At 45.9% G+C, this 13,288-nt stretch overlaps 1 non-coding gene across 1 annotated transcript; it reads left to right on the top strand.

Annotated features, from left to right (window-relative positions):
- The first annotated feature begins 6,782 nt into the window (after positions 1-6,782).
- Positions 6,783-6,974, top strand: LOC142729699 (U2 spliceosomal RNA). Its single transcript, XR_012878445.1, has one exon. It is a non-coding gene; the product is annotated as a U2 spliceosomal RNA (small nuclear RNA).
- The last annotated feature ends 6,314 nt before the right edge of the window (positions 6,975-13,288 follow it).

A 13,288-nucleotide genomic window follows, 5' to 3' on the forward strand; every position in this document is an offset into this window, starting at 1 on the left:
CCTTATGTGTTGACTAAAATCAGATTCCAAAAGTGTTTTTTGTGTTTGCCATTGTTTCTGTCTTTCTGAAGGGATCTCCCCTTTTAATCCCATTATTTCAACACCTGTTGGACAATGCATGAGTGATAATGAGCTAATTGATTAAATGCAATTAATGAATACATTGCCACCTCTTGTTTTGTGTCGTCTGTGTGTCTGTGTTTCTGGCATTTCACATTGGAACAGCTCATTCACCTTCCTTGTCTTCTCTCCGCCCTCCCTTTTAGGTAAGTTAAAGAGCTGCACCTGAGCCAGCCACTGATTGATGCAGCACCACAGTCAAATAGTGGAGTGGAGTAGGGGAACAGCAAACAGCCATTAAAGCCGCCCGCCCGCCACAATGGACCTACCTGTGTACACTAGATGGATGTGATGGAATGTACTGTCGTCCCTACATTTCAAGAAGGAGTAAGAATTGCAGTTGCAACAAAGCCTTGCTTGCCTACAAAGAGAGCAGCAATTTGGATTTGTTACTATGTTACCTAGAAGAATAACAAACTGTGCAAGGATGGAGGTTGTAGGAGCAAGGAGAAGTTGTCTGTAAAGTTGGTGGATGCTTATTTTCCATTTTGCAGTCCCTTGTCTCCCTCTTGTGGCCTCCTGGAGGCAACTAGCTGTGCAAAAAAAGACAGCCTGGCGGCCGGCTGTTGCAGTGTTGCCCTCTCAGGCAACACTGAGTGACTGACTGAGCCGCACCGTCTTATATAAAGTTCAGACGGAACTTTGCACGTGTCATAGTGGAGCCCTGAGGAGCCAGAGCCAGCTTTCTGACATCATAATGGGGCCTCAGAGATAAAAGCCTGGGCCCAGGCAGTGTTGGTCAGTGCTGCTCAGCAGGCAGCACTGGACTGGACTGGATTACAGCTGATACAAGGTGTGAAGGAACAAGGGGTGGCTGTGGGCATGCACTTGCTGCCGCTGCCAGTGTTTATCTGCATGGCAGCAGGGCATTTGGGCGTTGCCAGGAAGGCGTTTTTATGTAGATTCCTCCTCTTTCAGCACTGCATTGTGGTGCAAGCAAAAGAAGCAAATCCTGTCTGGCTTCCTCTCCGGCCTTTATTCACCTCCCGTGTAGCTGTGAGTGTGTGAGCCTGCAGGGCCCCATGGAATTGCCTAGAAGTAGACTGAATCACTGCAAGGGCTGAACAGCAGTATCGGGCAGGCTCGGGCAACGCGCGGCCCGTTCGGGTTATCGCTTCTCGGCCTTTTGGCAAGATCAGGTGTAGTATTTCTGCATCTGGTTTTGTTGGGAGGTGTCCGGGGTACCCTGCTCCTTGGCCTTGGGGGATCGTCTCTTTTCACAGAGAGACTTCACCCCCTTGCTGCTATTTGGGGAGTGGGCTTAGCCCCCGGACAACGAGTTGCGATCGCGCCTTACCCAAAAGGTCAACCGACCTTGAGGCGTTTTCCTAAGAGCGTTCCGAGGGCGTTTATCGGGCTTCGTAGGTGTCTGGGGTACCCTAATCCTTGGCCTTGGGGGAGGGTTCCACTTAATTGTGGAATCTGAGCCCTTGCTGCTATAAGGGACAGGCTTAGCCCCCAGGCACTGAAAATGCCATTCACATTTGGTTTCGCATCCGGGGACACCCGGTTGCGCCAGTCCGTCCGCATTGAGGTGGAAGAAGGCCATCGTCAGCGGAAGAACCTTCGCTTCATTGTGGAGGTGATTCTGCTGGACTTCCTGGGGCTCAAGCGGGCGGACATCCTGTGTCTCAATGACCAGGAAAGCCGCGGTCGGTACACCATCTCCTTTACGGCCGCGGCATGCTGCGAGAATATGCACAAGAGACTATCTGATGCGGACCAGAGTGAGGAGCGGCTAAATGGACTGAACTTTTTATTCCTCTACGGGGAGGAAGAAGTCCCGCTCGTGATGTGCATGTTCAGTCCATTTGTCTCAGAGTGTGACATTGAAACCTTCCTCAGTCGTTACTGCAGGGAGGTCCGCTTCTCACACAAAATCTTGAACACCCAGAGCTTCTGGAATGGCAAAAGGAAATATTGGGTGAAGTTCCGCCAGGATCCCAATGGCATTGGAGGCTTACATCACCCACCCCAGAACTTTGCCATTGGGAAGAATCGAGGATTCTTATTTTACCCCCAGATGCCAATAGCCTGCCGGAACTGCTTGAGATATGGCCACACCAGAGAACATTGTGACCGGCCCCATGTGGTGCAGTGTAATAGGTGTGGCCAGGTTGGACACGTGGCGGCAAAATGCAGTTCCGAGGTGTTGTGCAATCTGTGCGGCATGACTGGGCATGCTTTTAAAGACTGCCCCCGCAGAGCGAAATCTGGGCCACCCAGACCAGGGCCAGAGCGGCAGTTTGCAACATGTGCAGACGCTGCTGGTAATGCCCCAAAACGAGCATTGACGACTGAGGGGTCCAGGCCAAAGTCCTTCACAGCTCCATCGGGGGGCCCACCGATGTCAGCCTCGAGGGACGGCCATAGGGATTCCACCGGGTCCAGGCAGAGCAGGAGGAATTCTGACTCTGCTGGACATAAGTTGACCGGCACCTCTGCAAACAGGTCCTCTGCTCCGCCTGCAGTGGACCCTGTTGAGGCAGTGGTTAGCGACAGGCGTCGTGCCTCCGTAGGTTCTGCAGTAGGACCCGACGCCTGTCCCAAGAGTGTGGGTATGGAGCGGAGACACTCTGTGTCAAACGAGGGCTCCATTAAGAAAACCCCAAAACATGCTGGATTGGAGCCTCGTTTTGACCATTTCCGGTCAACGGGGGGGTCGGAGCAAAGTTCCTCCACTGCGGTTGTGGAGGGGCTTGCGATGAAGGCTCCCCGTAAGCAGGCAAAGGTTGCCAAAAGTGATGGGACCTCACAGGCCCCTGTGCAGCTGCCAAGTAAAGACATCAGCAATATCTTCAGCCAGGGGCCAGAGATGGGTGAGAGCGACTTCGAGGAGATGGATAGGAGCCATTCTGCAAAGAGACAGCGAGAGGAAGAGGAGTCCGGAGTTCGGAGGAAAGCTGCCTATCGGAGTTCGGATGAGAGCAGTGTGGGGGTTGGAGCCGCCCACGTATCTGGCTCTGACCCTACCAACATTCAAGATTTATTGACCCCTCAAAAAGGGGGTCCAGATTCGCAGCTGATCTCCGAGTACGACTCTTCTGGTTCGGACCCTGACCTCAACTAAGACTATGTTGGTTCCTATCAAAGTCGCCTCACTAAATGTGAGGTCCCTAAAGAGCCCTGTCCGCAGGACTGCTTTATTTTCATTTTTAGAGACTGTGGACTTTGACCTTTGCCTGCTTCAAGAATGTGGAATCCCTAATGACTTGGAATATCAAGATCTAAAGATGGACTGGAAACTAGGCCCCTCAGTCTGGTCTGGTGGAAATGACTGTCGCTCTGCGGGGGTTGGATTGCTCTGCCGAGGTCGTTTTATCTCCATCCAAACAGTGACTGAAATCATGCCCGGCAGAGCTATTTTAATACATTTGCTTTTTAATGGAATTTTAATTCGTGTTTTAAACGTTTATGCCCCTCCTACCAAACAGGAGAGGGCAGAACTATTAGAGATTTTACCATTGTTTTGTGTTGGGTCTACCCCCCTGCTGGTGGGTGGTGATTTTAACTGTGTACGAGATGGAGAACACCGGCAGGGTGGGGATTTTAATCGAAAAATTGACCGTACTTCTTACCTGCTCAAGAATTTTATTGGTGATTTTAAATTGAAAGATTGCTGGAGGGAACTCTTGCCTGCGGACCCAGGCCCCACCTGGTCCAATGGAAGAGTGAGCTCCAGAATTGATTTTATTTTCACTTCTAATAGTTTTATTCCCAAAAAATGTTTGCTTTTAACAAATATTTTATCTGATCACAAGCTCCTTTCGGTGCACCTGGAGCTAGAGGGAGAGCAAAAAGCTTGTAGGGGTCCCTGGAGACTAAACACTACACTCCTGGAGGACCCCATCATTAAAGAGGAGTTTGTGCGGACCTACCAGTGTTGGCAGTCCCATAGAGCGCCCAGTCAGCCTATGCTACACTGGTGGGAGGGCATTAAACCCAAAATCAGAGCTTTTTTTATTCGAGCAGGTAAGAAGAAAGCAAAAGAGAAAAAACAATGGTTTTATGTTCTTAATAAACGTTTACATGTACTTTTTAAATTGAAGGAGATTGGTATGGATGTTGATGATGATATCTTAAATCTTAAAGCTGAAATAAAACATGCCATAGAAGAGAAAGGGAAACAAATAATTTTTAATTCACATGTAAAGCACCTCGAGGATGGCGAGAAGTGTTCCCGGTTCTTCTTCAAAAAGGTAATGGATAAACGAGATGTCATTTTAAACCTTGAAGGAGAAACCACTATGGTCGGCATTTTAAATTCTGCTTTTAATTTCTACCAATCTCTTTTTAACAAGAAAAATATTGATCCTTCCTTTTTAGAACATGTTCTTAATTCCCTTGATGCCAAGCTAGATATTTTAGACCAGGAAGTTTTATCCCGTAATATTACCTTGGAGGAACTTTTATTTGCTTTTAAAAGTTTTTCTAATGGGAAAGCTCCTGGGGAAGATGGTCTGCCCATCGAATTTTATCATGCTTTTTGGGAAATTTTAAAGAATGACATGTTTTTATTGTATAAGGAAGTTTTTATTATTGAAGAGCTGCCCCCTTCCTGGAGGAGGGGGATTGTGTCCTTAATTTTTAAAAAAGGTGAGAAGGACCAGTTAAAAAACTGGCGTCCTATTACTCTTTTAAACGTTGATTGTAAAATTTTAGCTAAACTAATAGCAATCCGTTTTAAACCTTTTATTCATAAATTAATCCATCCAAACCAGGTATGTGGGGTACCTGGGAGGTCAATTACTGAGTCCCTGAATATTTTACGTGACATCATTTGGTATTTTAAAGAAAGGGGTCAAAGCCTTGCTATTTTATCCTTAGATTTCGAGAAGGCTTTTGACCGGGTCTCCCATGAATATCTTTTTATGGTTCTTAAAAAGATGGCTGTTCCTGAAATTATTTTAACACGTATTAAGCTTTTATATCGATCCTGTTTTAGCCAAATTTCTATCAACGGATTTTTAACTAAAGGTGTTCCTCTTTTATCAGGGGTGAAACAGGGGTGCCCGTTGTCTCCGCTCCTTTTTATTTGTGCCATAGAACCTCTGTTCACCCTAATAAGAGATGATAAAGTCATCAGAGGCGTGCCCATACCTGGAGGAAGGGGGAACCAGGTAAAAATCCTAGGCTATATGGATGACGCCACCGTCCTATGCCCAGACGCCGCTTCTATGAGACGGGCATTGAGGAACACCGGCTTTTTTTGTGAAGCCTCTGGTTTTAAATTAAACGTTGATAAGTGTGACTGTTTTTATACTGGTGTATGGGATTCCTCTGTGACACCAGGAGTTAACATGCAGCAGGATCAGATAAAAATTTTAGGAATTGTTTTTAATCAAGAAAACGATGGGAGACCCAATTGGGATTCAGTAATTGCCAAAATGGAAAAAAAGGTTTTAATGTGGAATTTGAGAAATCTCACCATGGAGGGAAAAGTTTTAATAATTAAATCTGTTTTATTACCCATAATGCTTTATGTAGCTATGGTTTTCCCTCCAACAATTTTATATATTAAAAAAGTGACCAGGATCTGTTTTATGTTTTTATGGGGTTCCAAAATGGAAAAACTAAAACGTGATTTTATGTACAGATGTAAGGACAATGGCGGGAGAGATGTTCCTAACCTTTTTAACTTCTTTTACATTAAATACTTTTGCTTCTGTTTTAAAATGTATAATTCTGATGGTATTTTTAGCTACTTTTTAAAGTACGCTACGGGCATGATTTTTAAACGATGGTTTCGTGTCCCTTTGAATTCTCCTGTGCTTCTGTGTCCCCCAAAACAATATGCGGTGCTCGAAAAAACTGTCAGGCTCCTAGGTCTCCAAGAATTGGAGCCTGACATATTGGGGGACCAGAAAAAAGTGTCACTCTCCTGTAGGCGGCAGGAGGATACACTGGCAGTTTCAAATTTCTCACAGGCAAGGTCCAAGGTGGTGTGGCGGAACGTTTTCGGGAAATTTATGGCAAATGTGCACAAGGACCTTGCCTGGGCAATCGTTCACCAGTGCCTCCCTACTCGTGAATTCCAGCATAGGCGAGGACTGGTGGCGAGAGCCAAGTGCCCGAGAGACAGGTGTGGTGACGACGAGACGGTAATGCACCTGTTTTGGAACTGCCCATATGCACAGGAGGTTTGGAGGAAGGTAGGCCCATTGCTGAAATGGGCCTGCGGTCTTAAAGATCTTAAATTTGAATACGTGTTTTATGGTCTTTTTAACTGCCCAAGTTTTAAACAGCAAATGGTCTGTTGGATCATTTTAAACTGTTTTAAGAATGCCATCTGGAAGGTTAGGAACATTCTGCTTTTTAAACATGATTTTATTGACGTTAAAAATTGTGTGAAATATGCCCTAAGTGAAATGTATATTTATTATCTTAGGGACAAAAAGCAGCTAGGGGTAAAAGAAGCAACATCCATGTGGTGTTTGCAAATGTGGAATACCATAACATTGTAAATAAAAATGGTTTTATTCTTTTATGTCTTTTATGCCCTGTATAAATTTTATCCTGCTATTGTTCTGTACTTTTATTATAACATCTGTATTACTGGTCTTATTATTATTACTTTTGTATTCATTTAAATGTATGAATATTCATGTATTATGCTGTTGATTTTATCTTGTGGTTTCAATTTTAAAAAAAGTCTGTAAAATATATTATTTTTGCCAATAAAAAACTTTGTTGAAACCTTATCTGTTCTTATCAGTTTAATATCTCATACGTCCCCTATCTGGGGACCATATATTAAATGGATTTTTAGAACAGGGAGATGGAAATAGAGCTTGCTCTGTCCGCTCCACGCATTGACCTGGTATTGCAGTATTTCCAGGACCGGTGCACCCTTTCCTTATGTGTTGACTAAAATCAGATTCCAAAAGTGTTTTTTGTGTTTGCCATTGTTTCTGTCTTTCTGAAGGGATCTCCCCTTTTAATCCCATTATTTCAACACCTGTTGGACAATGCATGAGTGATAATGAGCTAATTGATTAAATGCAATTAATGAATACATTGCCACCTCTTGTTTTGTGTCGTCTGTGTGTCTGTGTTTCTGGCATTTCACATTGGAACAGCTCATTCACCTTCCTTGTCTTCTCTCCGCCCTCCCTTTTAGGTAAGTTAAAGAGCTGCACCTGAGCCAGCCACTGATTGATGCAGCACCACAGTCAAATAGTGGAGTGGAGTAGGGGAACAGCAAACAGCCATTAAAGCCGCCCGCCCGCCACAATGGACCTACCTGTGTACACTAGATGGATGTGATGGAATGTACTGTCGTCCCTACATTTCAAGAAGGAGTAAGAATTGCAGTTGCAACAAAGCCTTGCTTGCCTACAAAGAGAGCAGCAATTTGGATTTGTTACTATGTTACCTAGAAGAATAACAAACTGTGCAAGGATGGAGGTTGTAGGAGCAAGGAGAAGTTGTCTGTAAAGTTGGTGGATGCTTATTTTCCATTTTGCAGTCCCTTGTCTCCCTCTTGTGGCCTCCTGGAGGCAACTAGCTGTGCAAAAAAAGACAGCCTGGCGGCCGGCTGTTGCAGTGTTGCCCTCTCAGGCAACACTGAGTGACTGACTGAGCCGCACCGTCTTATGTAAAGTTCAGACGGAACTTTGCACGTGTCATAGTGGAGCCCTGAGGAGCCAGAGCCAGCTTTCTGACATCATAATGGGGCCTCAGAGATAAAAGCCTGGGCCCAGGCAGTGTTGGTCAGTGCTGCTCAGCAGGCAGCACTGGACTGGACTGGATTACAGCTGATACAAGGTGTGAAGGAACAAGGGGTGGCTGTGGGCATGCACTTGCTGCCGCTGCCAGTGTTTATCTGCATGGCAGCAGGGCATTTGGGCGTTGCCAGGAAGGCGTTTTTATGTAGATTCCTCCTCTTTCAGCACTGCATTGTGGTGCAAGCAAAAGAAGCAAATCCTGTCTGGCTTCCTCTCCGGCCTTTATTCACCTCCCGTGTAGCTGTGAGTGTGTGAGCCTGCAGGGCCCCATGGAATTGCCTAGAAGTAGGCTGAATCGCTGCAAGGGCTGAACAGCAGTATCGGGCAGGCTCGGGCAACGCGCGGCCCGTTCGGGTTATCGCTTCTCGGCCTTTTGGCTGCGACCAAGTGTATTCGTACAGGAGGTTTCAGTCAGAAGGTGCCTGGGGGGATCGTCACTGGTTTATCGCCTTGACTTCACCCCCCTGCAGCTATTGGGTAGTCGGACTAGTCCTCAGGCAACGGGAAGGGATCGCTAGGCGGACAGCTTGCGCTGGACGGCCTAGAAGGGCGGAAAAACTTGTTGGGACAAGCAGGAATGCCGTTCACCTATGGGTTTGTAACTGGGGAGACCCAGTTACGCCAAACCATCCGGATCGAGGTCGGAGAGGAACATCGCCAGCGGAAGAACCTGAAATTCATAGTAGGGGAAATCCTGCTTGGCTCCTTCGGCCTCAGACGGGAAAATATCCTGTGTCTGAATGACCAGGAAGGCCGCGGTCGGTATACCATCTCCTTCTGCACCGCGGCCTGCTGCGATACGATCTGTGCAGCCCTGTCTGGTTCCGACCAGACAGATGAGCGCCTAGATGGGCTTCATTTTTCTCTCCTCTACGGAGAAGAGTCTATTCCACTGGTCGTGGTAATGCATAGCCCCTTTGTCCCCGCCAAGGACATTGACACATTCCTAGGGCGCTATTGCAAGGAAATTCACTTCTCGCATGAAGTAAAAAATGCTGAGGGATTTTGGAACGGAAAGAGAAAGTACTTTGTCAAGTTCTTTCAAGACCCCAATGGCATACGTGGCTTTGTGCACCCTCCAGCGAATTTTGCCATTGGGAAGAACCGGGGATACCTGTTTTACCCCCAGATGCCCCGGTTTTGCTGGAATTGCCAAAAATATGGGCACACAAAAGAGTCATGCAGTGAAAACCGTGTTGTTCGCTGTAACAAATGTGGAGGCCTGGGGCACGTGGCCGCCAAGTGCAGTTCCAGAGCAACATGTAACCTGTGCGGGGAGGCAGGTCACATGTATAAAGACTGTCCTAAAAGAACGCAGTCATTGAGGGGTGGGCCTAGGCCTGGTCCATCCCGTCCAGGGCCAGGGCAGCAGTCCACAACAGGTGCGGACTCTGCTGGTAATGCCCCGGAAACGGCACCCGCCGAAGGGCCAGGACCAAGACCCTCCAAGTCACGAGTGGAGGGTGGTCCTGGGGATTCCAAAGGGCCGGAGCAGGGCTGTTCTGGTTCTGCGATGAAGGCCCCGAGCTCCATACCTGAGTCGGTGCCGTCAAAGGAGGACTGGGCAGAGGTGGTGGCTGGTGATGATCCAATTAAGGGATCTAGAAGGAGGGGCTCCACGCTGGACCTCCCTGCCACCAGCTGCCTCCGACCGACTGAGAAGCCCGAGTCTGACCCTCTTATTACGCCAACAGGGGGTCGGGCATTGACGGCTTCAGGTGCAGTAGGCAAGATGACGAGAGTGAAGGAGGGGACCTCACAGGCTCCTGAGCGCCCTGAGCAGATGAGTGACCCGGAGATACCTGCAGCCGTACCGGAGGTAGCAGCGGCCGGAGTTCGCAATGGTGATGACAACAGCCAGGAGTCGGAGGTGACATCCAGTGACGGGGAGGAGGAATCAAGGATGGACCTGACGAGTACGGGGAAAAGGCTAAGAGAAGAAGATGTGCCCACCATAAAGAGGAAGACAATATGCCGCAGCTCGGATGAGAGTGAGTTCAGGGGAAGAGTCGGGTCGATTCATATATCTGGCTCTGACCCTGGGAAAATCCTGGAGTTTGCATCCCCTGATACAGGGGAGTCTGGCTCCCAATTTATATCGGAGTCGGATTCCTCGGAGGTGGACACTGACGCCTAACAATAACTATGCCTTGTATTCCTCTGAAAGTTGCCTCGCTAAATGTGAGGTCCCTAAAGAGCCCTGTTCGCAGGGCTGCTTTATTCTCTTTTCTACAGACTATGGACTTTGATTTTTGCCTACTGCAGGAGTGTGGAATCCCTAACAGCATGGACTATATGGACTTGAAAAAAGACTGGAAGCTGGGCCCTTCGGTGTGGTCGGGTGCTAATGACTGTCGTTCTTCAGGTGTGGGATTGCTCTGCCGTGGCCATTCTATTTCGATACAAACCGTCACTGAGATTATGCCTGGCAGAGCTATTTTAACCCACCTGCACATTAATGGACTTTTAATACGTATTTTAAATGTCTATGCCCCTCCTGATAAACAGGAGCGGGCAGAGCTTTTTAATATTTTACCACTGTTTTGTGTTGGGTCTACCCCCCTGCTGGTAGGAGGTGATTTTAACTGCACAAGAGAAGGAGAAGGCCGGCAGGGTGGGGATGCAAATAGAAAAGACCGCACTACCTACCTGCTCAAAAATTTTATTGAAGATTTTAAATTGCGCGATTGCTGGAGGGAACTCTTGCCAGGAGACGCAGGTGCCACATGGTCTAATGGAAGAGTGAGCTCCAGAATCGATTTTATTTTTGCTTCCCATGATTTTATCTCTCAAAAATGTATGATTTTAACAAATATATTTTCAGACCATAAGCTCCTTAGTGTGTCCCTGGAGCTGGAGGGAGAGCAAAAAGTGAGTAAGGGCCTCTGGAGGTTAAACACCACGCTCCTAGAGGACCCTGAAAACAAAAGTGAGTTTGTGCGGACCTACCAGTGCTGGCAATCACAGAAAAAGCCCCACGAGACCATGCTGCACTGGTGGGAGGGCATTAAACCCAGAATTAAATTATTTTTTATCCGAGCAGGTAGGAAGAGAGCTAGAGAAAAGAAACAGTGGTTTTATGTTCTTAATAAGCGTTTGCATGTGCTTTTTAAACTAAAGGATGTTGGGTTTGAGGTGGATTCGGATATTTTAAATTTAAAAGCTGAAATAAAAAAATGTTTAGATGATAAAGGCAAACAAATCATTTTTAACTCCCATGTAAAACACCTTGAAGAAGATGAGAAGTGCTCCCGATTCTTTTTTAAAAAGGTAAATGGTAGGCGAGATGCTATTTTAAACCTAGAAGGGGAGACTTCTATGGGAGGAATGTTGAATGCAGCTTTTAACTTTTACCAACTCCTTTTTAGTAAAAAAGCTATTGATAAATCCTTTTTAAATCATGCTCTTAACTCCCTTGATTTTAAGTTAGATATTTTAGACCAGGAGGTTTTATCCCGAGATCTTAATTTAGAGGAACTTTTATCTGTTTTTAAAAGTTTTTCAGCGGGAAAGGCCCCTGGGGAGGATGGGTTGCCTATTGAATTTTATCTAACTTTTTGGGATGTTTTAAAAGAGGATATGATTTTACTGTACAAAGAGGTTTTTATCACTGAAGAGCTGCCCCCTTCCTGGAGAAGGGGGATCGTGTCTTTAATTTTTAAAAAAGGTGAAAAGGACCAACTGAAAAATTGGCGTCCCATTACACTTTTAAATGTAGACTACAAGATTTTAGCCAAATTGATAGCGGTCCGTTTTAAACCTTTTATCAGTAAGCTAATCCACCCAAACCAGGTCTGTGGGGTACCTGGTAGATCTATCACTGAGTCCCTTAATATTTTAAGAGATGTTATTTGGTATTTTAAAGATCGAGGCCAAAATCTTGCTATTTTATCACTAGACTTTGAAAAGGCCTTTGATAGAGTGTCCCATGAGTTCCTTTTTATGGTTCTTAAAAAGATGGCGGTGCCTGATTTTATGATAAGTCGTGTTATGCTTTTATATCGGTCCTGTTTTAGTGAAATTTCTGTAAATGGATTTTTAACTAAAGGTGTTCCTCTTTTATCTGGAGTCAAGCAAGGGTGCCCATTGTCTCCCCTACTATTTATATGCGCAATGGAGCCCCTGTTAGCTATGCTCAGAAGTGACAAAGTAGTCAGAGGCGCCCCGATACCTGGTGGGAGGGGTAACCAAATAAAGGTATTGGGCTACATGGATGACGTAACAATTTTATGCCCTGATTCAACATCCATGAGGAGGGCGCTGAGGAACACCACCTTTTTCTGCGAGGCTTCTGGTTTTAAACTAAACATTGATAAATGTGATTGTTTTAATATAGGAGGCTGGGATTCCTCCCTGACCCCAGGAGTCAGAATGCAGAAGGACCAGATTAAAATTTTAGGCATTGTTTTTAATCAGGCGAACAATGGGACCTCTAACTGGGACTCAGTGATAGCAAAAATAGAGAAGAAGGTTTTAATGTGGAATCTTAGGAGCCTCACGATGGAGGGGAAAATTTTAATTATAAAAATGGTTTTAATCCCAATAATGCTTTATGTTGCCATGGTTTTCCCTCCGTCCATTTTATATATTAAAAAGCTAACACGCATTTGTTTTATGTTTCTGTGGGGCTCCAAGATGGAAAAATTAAAACGTGATTTTATGTATAAATGTAAGGACAATGGCGGGAGAGATGTTCCTATCCTTTTTACATTTTTTTATATCAAATATTTCTGCTTCTGTTTTAAAATGTTTAAATCCGATGGCATTTTTAGCTGCTTTTTAAAATATGCAGCGGGCATGGTTTTTAAGCGTTGGTCTCGTATCTCCCTAAATTCTCCTGTGCTCCTGTGTCCCCCAGAACACTACGTGGTGCTGGAGAAGACTGTCAGGCTCCTGAGCCTCCATGAGTTGGAGCCTGATATATTGGGGGACCAGAGGAAGGTGTCAGTGGCGTGTAGACACAGAGAAGAAATGGTGGCAGTTTCCAATCTCTCACAGGCAAGGTCCAAGCAAGTGTGGCGGAATGTTTTTGGGAAATACCTTGCAAATGTGCATAAGGACCTTGCCTGGGCGATCGTGCACCAGTGCCTCCCTACACGTGAGTTCCAACACAGGCGAGGACTGGTGGCGAGAGCCAAGTGCCCGAGAGATATGTGCAGAAATGATGAGACGGTAATGCACTTATTCTGGAACTGCCACTATGCACAGGAGATTTGGAGGAAGGCTGGCCTTTTATTAAAATGGATTTGCGGTCTTAACGATTTTAAATACGAGTACGTTTTTTATGGCCTTTTTACCTGCCCATCATTCAGACAGCAGATGATCTGCTGGATGATTATTAATTGTTTTAAAAATGCCATCTGGAAGGTTAGGAACATTCTTCTTTTTAAACGTGATTTTATTGATATTAAAGATTGTGTTAAAATCGCGTTGAGTGAATT

This window comes from Rhinoderma darwinii, unplaced genomic scaffold (genome assembly GCF_050947455.1).
Source record: "Rhinoderma darwinii isolate aRhiDar2 unplaced genomic scaffold, aRhiDar2.hap1 Scaffold_731, whole genome shotgun sequence".
Lineage (NCBI taxonomy): Eukaryota > Metazoa > Chordata > Amphibia > Anura > Rhinodermatidae > Rhinoderma > Rhinoderma darwinii.